The following is a 10,662-nucleotide window of genomic DNA, read 5'->3' on the forward strand; positions in this document are numbered from 1 at the left end:
AAATTATTATTTGCACATCTTAACTAAAGAAGGCTGTGCAACAGGTTACACACACAGTGGTTTTGACATAAAATGTTTTCAACTTACATATTTGACATACATAAATACATTGTGCATGTTAATTTAAACAGTAATTATTATTCAAACGTCCTCAACTGGGATATGAACTCACAACCTATTGGTTCTCGGCATTCTGATCTTCCTGCAACGCCACCATGTCTGCATTAATTATCAGTTATCTGACTATTCTCGCATCATTGATTTGATTTACTTCTCTGGCATATTACTCTGTTTCAATGTTACTCCTTTATCACTATGATCAATACAACTGTTTTTCTTGAGTGTACTTTAACACAGCTGAGATTAACTTTCAAAAGCAAAGTGTTAGCAATACAGGTGAAATCGGAAGAATGGCGCCGGAGGGGATGGCTCCTAAGCACTTGTGCTATTATGTGTGTTTTTTCGCATTTTTTCTAACTTATTTTGTACATAATGTTGATGCTACCGTCTCTTATGACCAAAAAGAGCTTCTGGATATCCAAACAGCGATTGTTCACCTAGAACTGGACACAGATGAGTCAGACACAAAGGATATAATGTTGCTCCCAGACAAGGCCCAAATCTCTGTCATTCGCACAAAGAAAATAAACAAATAGAGGGGCCAGAGATCAGGGTGCCTTGTGAGAATTCGTCGGCGAGTGGGTAACCAGCCTCTACCATCCGTTTTATTAGCCAACGTGCAATCACTGGAGAACAAACTGGATGAGCTCCGTTCGAGACTATCCTACCAGTGGGACATTAAAAACTGTAATATCTTGTGTTTCACAGAATCGTGGCTGAACGACGACACGGATAATATACAGTTGGCTGGGTTTTCCGGGCATCGGCAGGACAGAACAGCTTCGTCTGGTAAGACAAGGGGTGGGGGTCTATGTAAATTTGTCAATAACAGCTGGTGCGCGCGGTGTCTAATATTAAGGAAGTCTTTAGGTATTGCTCACCTGAGGTAGAGTACCTCATGATAAGCTGTAGACCACACTATCTACCAAGAGAGCTTTCATCTATATTTTTCATAGCCGTCTATTTATCACCACAAACCGACGCTGGCACTAAGCCTGCACTCAACGAGCTGTATAAGCCCATAAGCAAACAAGAAAATGCTCATCCAGAAGCAGCGCTCTTAGTGGCCGGGGGCTTTAATGCAGGCAAATTTAAATCCGTTTTACCTCATTTCTACCTGCATGTCACATGTGCCATCAGAAGAAAAACTCTAGACCACCTTTTCTCCACACACAGAGACGGGTACAAAGCTATCCCTCGCACTCCATTTGGAAAATCTGCCCATAATTCTTTCCTCCTGATTCCAGTTTACAAGCAAAAACTAAAGCTTGAAGTACCAGTGACTCGCTCAATACGGAAGTGGTCAGATGACGTGGATGCTATGCTACAGGAGTGTTTTGCTGGCAAAAACTAGAATATGTTCTGGGATTCATCCAATGGCATTGAGGAGTATACCACCTCAGTCACCAGCTTCATCAATAAATGCATCAACGACGTTGTCCCCACAGTAACCGTACGTACATATCCCAACCAGAAGCCATGGATTACAGGCAACATTTGCACAGAGCTAAAGGATAGAGCTGCCGCTTCAAGGAGTGGGACACTAATCCGGACGCTTGTAAGAAATCCCGCTACGCCCCCAGACGAACCATCAAATAGGCAAAGTGTCAATACAGACTAAAATTGAATCCTACTACACCGCTATTTTTTCCGCACATCAAGTATGCTGACATTGCGCAGTCTTGCACGAATTGGCACATTTTCTGGCTGGCGCTCACATTGTTGCATTGTTGTTTTCCTTACAAATAGTAACTTTGGACATGTGTGCATTCCTATCAAAGTAAGTATCTTATTTTCTGTATATCGTGTTGTTGTTTCTACTGTAGCATAAAGTGTGTATATATGTATGTATGTACAGTATGTATGGAGCATAATATATTTAGAGTTTTATTCACATTTCGTCAAGTACTGGTGACAAACAATGCATTCCGATTATTGCATAGGACACCTACTGTTTGATATGTGTAAAATACTTTTTTGAAGGTTGTACTGATTATAATGAGCTAATGCTAAGCTACTTGCCAGCTATATGTGGCGACATGTTTGTTGACTGTGAGAGTTCAGTGACCAGCTGGAGGAAGACAACAAGACAGCACCCTCCTCAGGGGATAGATACTCAGTGTAAAGCCAATTAGTACACAGCTGGGCCCACTAATTGCTTGGTTTCTTCCTCTATATACAATAGGTGTGCCAGGAGAAGAGCTAGGGGAGGATTGGGAGTAGAGACAGGGACCTGTGAGGACGTCGGTTTTTCCTACCTCAGAGGAAGCTTCTGTGACTAGGCACCTTGTCTCTCTGTTAACATAGGCAGGCTTTAGGATCAGTGTCCCGCTAGCTGGACAACTTCCAGTGAAACTGGATGGCACACAATTCAAATAAATGGTTTTTAAACATTTAGGTACATATAGTATCTTATATTGGCTGAAAGCTTAAATTCTTGTTATTCTAACTGCACTGTCTGATTTACAGTAGCTATTACAGCGAAAACATGAGGACGGCGCCCCACATCAAAATATATTTCCAAGTTTCATACATTCACATATAACGATTAAATATTCACTTATATTAAATCTTCCTCTGATTTGTCATCCAAAGGGTCCCAGCTATAACATGTAGTGTCATTTTGTTAGATAAAATCCTTCGTTATATCCCAAATTGTCTGTTTAGTTGGCGCCATCGATTTGTGTAATCCACTCGTTCAACTTGCAGAGAAAGGAATCTGAAAATCTACCCCTAAACATTGTTTCAACAATCAAAATACATTTCTATTTACTCCTCAGATACACTAAAATGTAATCAAACTATAATATTTCTTACGGAAAGAAGTATGTTCAATAGGAAACTGATTTTAGCAGGTGCGTAGTGTCTTCATGGCGAAAGCAAACACAAATTTCCAAGCCGGGTTCCTTCTACGAAAACTGATATTTCTTATTTGTTTTTGAAGTTACAAACCTCAAACCTTGAACATAGACTGCTGACACCCTGTGGAAGCGGAGAAAAAAGGGAAGCGTTCCTCCTGTAACTGTTATGTAAAGAAGACCCGTTTAGTAAACAATGTAAAAGAAAAGGAACCACAACCACTGCCTCTGGTCTGTTCATGTTATGCCTCCCGTCTGTGTTAGGGTGCTTCGGACAAGCTGATCCATTCACATGACATTATACAGTGCATTCTGGGTGTCAGACCAAAGATGTTATAATGAGGTGAAGGAATGGTTCACTCATCTTTCGAATAAACTTCTGGAAGTGAATGAAGGGAAGTGAATGATTGTAGACAACACACCCCCTTCAACATGCATATTGCAAACAGACCAAACTCATATTGCCTCCTTTTATTATCTTTGGTTGATGAGAAAAAACAAACGTGGCTGCGCCCACAAACTACCAATCGTCGGATTACTTTCGATTTCTAAAAAGTGTTTTACTCAATTATTTCGATTAATGTTGAACTCACCAGTGATGTGATGAATTATAAATGGTAATTGCTATATTGTGGTTTCTGTTAGCCAAGAGTCTAAATATGACCGCTTGTGTTGCGTCAATCTTTCCTCAGTAAACGCTACGACTATTGCAGCCTACATTTTCCAGTTTGGATGATTGTGTATGCTGTCACTACTGCTGTGAATGTCTGAGCATTATATCGCAAAATACACTGGTCATATTAAGGACTGTGTTTGTGCAAAATGTGTCTATAAAAAAACAGTGTGGCTAGCTCAAATTCTGTCTATTGAAACTGGACGTTCTACATAAGTGTTCTAATCACACTGGTTTGAGTGTACGCTGCAGGGACCACTGTAGAATGATCACACCCATTTGTTGGTACGTGTGAAAAGGTTAAACAGGTCAACATTCACAAGGCTGCAGGGCCAGACGGATTACCAGGATGTGTACTCAGAACATGCATGCACCAACTGGCAAGTGTCTTCACTGACATTTTCAAACTCTCCCTGACTGAGTCTGTAATACCTACATGTTTCAAGCAGACCACAATAGTCTCTGTGCCCAAGAAAGCAAAGGTTACCTGCTAAAATGACAACAGCCCTTTAGCACTCATGTCAGTAGCCATGAAGTGCTTTGAAAGGCTGTTCATGGCTCACATCAACACAGTCATCCCGGAAACCCTAGACCCACTCCAATTCGCATACCGCCCCAACAGATCCACAGATGATGCAATCTCAATCGCACTCCACACTCCCCTTTCCCACCTGGACAAAAAGAACACCTATGTAAAAATGTTGTTAATTGACTACAGCTCAGCGTTCAACACCATAGTGCCCTCAAAGCACATCACTTAGCTAAGGACCCTGGGACTAAACACCTCCCTCTGCAACTGGATCTTGGACTTCCTGACGTACAGCCCCCAGGTGGTAAGGGTAGGCAACAATATATCTGCCACAATGATCTTCAACACAGGGAACCCTCGGGGGTGCGTGCTTAGTCCCCTCCTGTACTCCCTGTTCACCTATGACTGCGTGGCCAAGCACAACTCCAACGCCATAATTAAGCTTGCTGAGAACACAACAGTGGTAGGTCTGATCACCGACAACGATGAGACAACCTGCAGGGAGGAGGTCAGAGATCTGGCAGTGTGGTGCCAGGACAACAACCTCTCCCTCAACATGAGCAAGACAAAGGAGATGATTGTGGACTACAGGAAAAAGAGGACTGAGCACGCCCCCATTCTCAGCGACGGGGCTGTAGTGGAGCATGTCGAGAGTTTCAAGTTCCTTGGTGTCCACATCACCAACAAACTATCATGGTCCAAACACACCAAGAAAGTCGTGAAGAGGGCACAACAAAGCTTATTCCCCCTCAGGAGACTGAAAAGATTTGACATGAGTCCCCAGATCCTCAAAAAGTTCTACAGCTGCACCATCGAGAGCATCCTGACCGGTTGCATCCCCGCCTGGTATGGCAACTCCTTGGCATCTGATCGTAAGGCACTACAGAGGGTAGTGTGTTCATGCCAGTACATCACTTGGGCCAAGCTTCCTGCTATCCAGGACCTATATACTAGGCAGTGTCAGAGGAAGGCCCAAACATTGTCAACGACTCCAGCCACCCTAGTCATAGACTGTTCTCTCTGCTACCACATGGCAAGGGATACCGGAGCGCCGGAGCTTCTACCCCCAAGCCATAAGACTGTTGAACAATTAATATTCACTTTACCTTTACCGACATGTACAAATTACCTCGACTAACCTGTACCCCCGTACATCGACTTGGTATCGGTACCTCCTGTATATAGCGTCATTATTGATGTTTTATTGTGTTACTTTTAATTTATTTTTTACTTCAGTTTATTCAGTAAATATTTTCTTAACTCTATTTTCTTAAAACTGCATTGTTGGTTTAGGGCTTGTAAGTAAGCATTTCATGGTGAGCTCTGCACTTGTTGTATACGGCGCATTTGTCAAATACAATTTGATTTGATCAGTTATTGACACAAACATGGTGGCATAGCAGGGAGATTGGAATGCTGTGAACCAAGAGGTTGCGATGTCACACCAGCCTTCGCTTTGGCTACCCTTCCTGTCAAGCTCAGGTGTTCGACAGCGCCGGCCTTCTAGCTGCTGCCGAACCTGCTGCTGGCAAAAGCCCTTCACTCATCAACCCCGGACTTGTCATTACACACACCTGGTTCCAATCCCCACTCTATCACTGTATATATACTCCCTATGTCATTTGTCTTTGTCGGTCAAATGTTTCTTGTTTTCCTAAGAGGAATCTCCCCTACATGTACCTGAGTAATTTATTATTTTGCACTTTGGGTTTCGTCCCGCTTTAATAATTATAGTGCTTTAACCTGTTTGGGATAGGGGGCAGTATTTTCACGGCCGGATAAAAAACGTACCGATTTAATCTGGTTACTACTCCTGCCCAGAAACTAGAATATGCATATAATTAGTAGATTTGGATAGAAAACACTCTAAAGTTTCTAAAACTGTTTGATCTGATGACCTTCATCAGATGACACTCCTAGGACATTATGTTATACAATACATGCATGTTTTGTTCAATCAAGTTCATATTTATATCAAAAACCAGCTTTTTACATTAGCATGTGATGTTCAGAACTAGCATACCCACCGCAAACTTCCGGTGAATTTACTAAATTACTCACGATAAACGTTGACAAAAAACATAACAATTATTTTAAGAATTATAGATACAGAACTCCTTTATGCAATCGCGGTGTCAGATTTTGAAATAGCTTTTCGGTGAAAGCACATTTTGCAATATTCTGAGTAGATAGCCCGGCCATCATGGCTAGCTAATTTGACACCCACCAAGTTTGGCCCTCACCAAACTCAGATTTACTATAAGAAAAATTGGATTACCTTTGCTGTTCTTTGTCAGAATGCACTCCCAGGATTTCTACTTCAACAACAAATGTTGTTTTGGTTCGAAGTAATGCATAGTTAAATCCAAATAGCTCCGTTTTGTTCGTGCGTTCAAGTCACTATCCGAAGGGTGACACGCCGGAGCATTTCGTGACAAAAAAATTCAAAATATTCCATTACCGTACTTCGAAGCATGTCAAACGCTGTTTAAAATACATTTTTATGCTATTTTTCTCGTAAAATAGCGATAATATTCCAACCGGGCGACGTTGTATTCGTTCAAACACTGAAAGAAAAAAATGTAGTCGTCTCGTGCACGCGCGCTCCAGTGTCATTGTTCTCAGCAGGACCACTCACAAAAACTCCTGCTGTTTTTCGCCCAGAGACTGGAGAGCTCTCATTCCAGTTTCTGGCGCCTTATGAGAGCCAATGAAAGCCTAAGAAAATGTCATGTTACAGCAGAGATGCTGTATTTTTTATAGAGATGCCCTAGGAGGAGAACAAATTGTCAGACAGGGCACTTCCTGTATAGAATCTTCTCAGGCTTTGGCCTACCATATGAGTTCTGTTATACTCACAGACACCATTCAAACAGTTTTACAAACTTTCGAGTGTTTTCTATCCAAATCTACAAATTATATGCATATTCTAGTTTCTGGGCAGGAGTAGTAACCAGATTAAATCGGGTACGTTTTTTATCCCAAACAGGTTAATAAACTCAGTAGATCTAAACCTGCAACTGCCTCCTGCCTACTCCTCTCTACACTTGTGACAGAATGACTGACCCAAGAGAACAGGAAGCAGCGGGTAATCCCAACCTCTCCGCCATAGGAGCTCCTATACCACGACTCATGTCTGGAGCACCCCAGACCGTACGCCAGCTGCAGGCTACACCACCACCTTCCCAGCTCCCCGCAGTCATTCCATTCACTCCACCACCGTCTACATCACCCGGTCCGATCAGCAACGTCCACCTGCCCCTCCCGGAGCTGTTTGACGGCACCCCAGCTTACTGTAGGGGGTTTCTCCTGCAGTGTCACCTCCACCATACATGTCATGCTGGGCTAGCCTCCGAGAGGGACAAGGTGGCCTTGGTGATTTTGGTGCTGACAGGCCGGTCTCTGGAGTGGGCCCATGCCCTCTGGGAGAGGGATGGTCCAGAAGTGCAGTCCTATGAGCGTTTCACCCAATTATTCCGTGCCATTTTCAACCACCCAACAGAGGACCAAGACGTAGGTGAGCGTCTCCTCCATCTATGCCAGGGGTCCAGGACACCGTCTAAGTACGATTTGGATTTTCGGAAGGTGGCTGCGTCCACTGGCTGGAACGACCAGGTCCTGTTGATAGTTTTCCGCAGCAGGCTACAGGCAGACGTCCAGACCGAGCTGGCCTGTCACAATGAGGACTTCATGCTGGACCAGCTCATCGCCATGGCCATCCACCTGGATAATCTCCTGTGTGCCCGTCATCGCCCATCCCGGGGATTCGGGTCTCTCCCAGGAACCTCCAGAGAGACTGAGCCCATGGAGGTGGGCACGACGCACCTCACCCCCGAGGAACATCAACGCCGCCGTCAACAGGGTCTCTGCTCCTACTGCGGGGAGTCGAACCACCCCTGGGACACATGTCCAAGAGGGAGAACCAGGCGAGGAAGCAACAGGTAGAGGAGCGCTCCTGCACCTTCCCAGGTATGCATGGATGTGCCTTGCTCCTCTCTGTCCACCCAGCCCATCCTCCTTCCTGTCACCTTCCCGGACTCTCCTGGCCCCCCACTGAGTCCTGCCCTATTGGACTCAGGTTCTGCAGGCAATTTCCTAGACTGGTCAGTGGCCTTATCATTACGCATTCATCTAGTCCCTTTACAACCCCTATCCCAGTCCATGCCCTAGACAACCATCCCCTAGAAACAGGGCTGGTGTGCCAGACCACGATTCTCATTTCCCTCACAGTTGCTCACAACCAGCATGAACACATCCCTTTCCTCATCTTAGACTCTCCTGAACACCCTGTAGTTTTAGGTTTCCCCTGGTTACAGTTGCATAACCCCAGGATATCATGGACAGAGAGGAGGTTGCTGGGTTGGTCGCAGGAGTGTCAGGGGAGGTGTCACTCTGTGTTTATCTGTGCCACCTCTGTGAAAAGTCAAGATGAGGCCACCCACATCCCTATCCCGGAGGAGTACCGGGACCTATAAGTGCCTTTTTCAAAGACTTGTGCCACGTGCCTGCCCCCTCTTCGCCCATGGGACTGCACTATCAACCTACTGCCTGGTTCTACCCTCCCGCGGGGAAACATCTACCCTCTCTCGCATGCAGAAACCGAAGCCATGGAGGTCTACATCCAGGAGGCACTGGCCCAAGACTTATTTTTCATGAAAAAGGACACAGGTCTCCAGCCTTGTATCGATTACCAGACACTGAATAAGGCAACTGTTAAATTCCGTTATCCCCTGCCTCTCATACCCACTGTGATCGAACAGATGGTGGTCAGTACTTTACCAAATTGGATTTACGCAGTGCCTACAACCTGTTGCGCATCAGAGAGGGGGATGAATGGAAGACCGCCTTCAGCACCAGCACCGGACACTACGAATACAGGGTAATGCCCTACGGCCTGACAAATGCACTCTCTGTGTTTCATTTCTTACAAACGCACCTGTTCTGGCTCATCCTGACCCATCTCTACCCTTCATCGTGGAGGTGGACGCCTCCGAGGTTGGAGTAGGGAGCGTTTTCTCCCAATGCACTGGATCGCCGCCTAAACTCCATCCATGCTGAGCAGAATTACGACGTGGGGGGATCGTGAGTTGCTGGCCACCATGAAGGCGCTGAAAACATGGCGGAAATGGCTGGAGTGTGCTCGACACCCATTCCTTGACTTTACCCTCTCCTACCGGCCAGGATCTAAGAACGTCAAGTCCAATGCATTGTCCCGGGTGCATGACACAGAGGATCAGAGGAAGAATGTGGCACCCATTAATCACCTGCCTTGCATTGTGGTTCCTGTCATGTGGAATGTGGACGCGGACATCCGTCAAGCCCTGCGACTGGAGCCCTCACCTGCCCACTGTCCCTACATGCCCTCTGATGTGCAGGACCGTTTCCTTGCCTGGGCACACACAGCACCTGTGTCGGGGCACCCAGGTATAGCCTGTACTATCGACTGTCTCACCACCAATGACTGGTGGCCCACCTTGGCCGAGGACGTCCGGGTTTACGTCTCTTCCTGCTCCACCTGGGTACAGAGCAAGACACCGAGACACCTCCCCTATGACAAACTCCACCCGCTGCCAGTTCCACAACGACCCTGGTCCCAACACATGAGTCCATTTGAGCAAAGACATTTGAAGTTGACAGATTTGTTGCCGACATTTTCTCATGTTGCAACTAAGTTTGGGCCAACTAAAAGTTCATGTAACACTTTGACCAAAAAGTTGAGTAAACAAAACAAGTCAGTAGAACCACTTACTGTACTTAATAATATTTAGTTGAAACAACTACATTTTTTTGTGTGCCCCTTCACTGCACACACACCCACAGGCACACATGCGCACACACACACACACGCATGCACACACATACACACCTCTCACTGACTGCAGTCTGCAAGTTCAAGGTGGCAACGTTGACTTTATTCACTTTGGTGATTTGATAAGAGATGTATCTGTCTGCACTAAGATACATCGTTTGTGGATGGTTGACAGCTAATATTTACCTCAATCTTTCTCGACTTTCGTCTTTCAGTTGAGTCTTCAGTTCCAGGGAGAACATCAAACGGCATGAGAGGAAGAAGAGACCTAGAGTGTGAAGGATTGAAGTATGACTCAAAGAGAAGTACAGAGAGAAACAATTCAAAAGGCCTTCAGATGCTTTAAGATAACATGCTCTAAAGACAGAGGAAGAAAAGTGGAGAGAAAGAGAGAGAGTTGGAATCACAAAATACAAAAAACCCTCCTCCTCTCCCTCTCTCCTCCTCTCTGCCCTACTCCACTGCTCCACTCTACCCAGGAATCACTAAAGCAAAGCAGAGAGAGACAATACAATGGCAATGAATGTGCTGTGGGCCATGCTGCCTGTCAATGGGCTGCTGCAGTGGGTCCTACTGCCTGTCAATGGGCTGCTGCAGTGGGTACTGCTGGTAGGATCTAAGCAGTGTGTTTACTGAAGAGTTGTCTACCATCAGCATAGGTATGTTCCTGTGT

The 10,662-nt window shown here is 45.3% G+C and overlaps 1 long non-coding RNA gene across 1 annotated transcript; it reads left to right on the plus strand.

Moving 5' to 3' along the window:
* Window positions 1-868: 868 nt before the first annotated feature.
* On the plus strand, window positions 869-10,357 carry LOC115202739 (uncharacterized). Its single transcript, XR_003880039.1, has 2 exons — window positions 869-909; window positions 10,205-10,357. It is a non-coding gene; the product is annotated as an uncharacterized LOC115202739 (long non-coding RNA).
* Window positions 10,358-10,662: the final 305 nt, after the last annotated feature.

This window comes from Salmo trutta, chromosome 12 (assembly GCF_901001165.1).
Source record: "Salmo trutta chromosome 12, fSalTru1.1, whole genome shotgun sequence".
Classification (NCBI taxonomy): Eukaryota; Metazoa; Chordata; class Actinopteri; order Salmoniformes; family Salmonidae; genus Salmo; species Salmo trutta.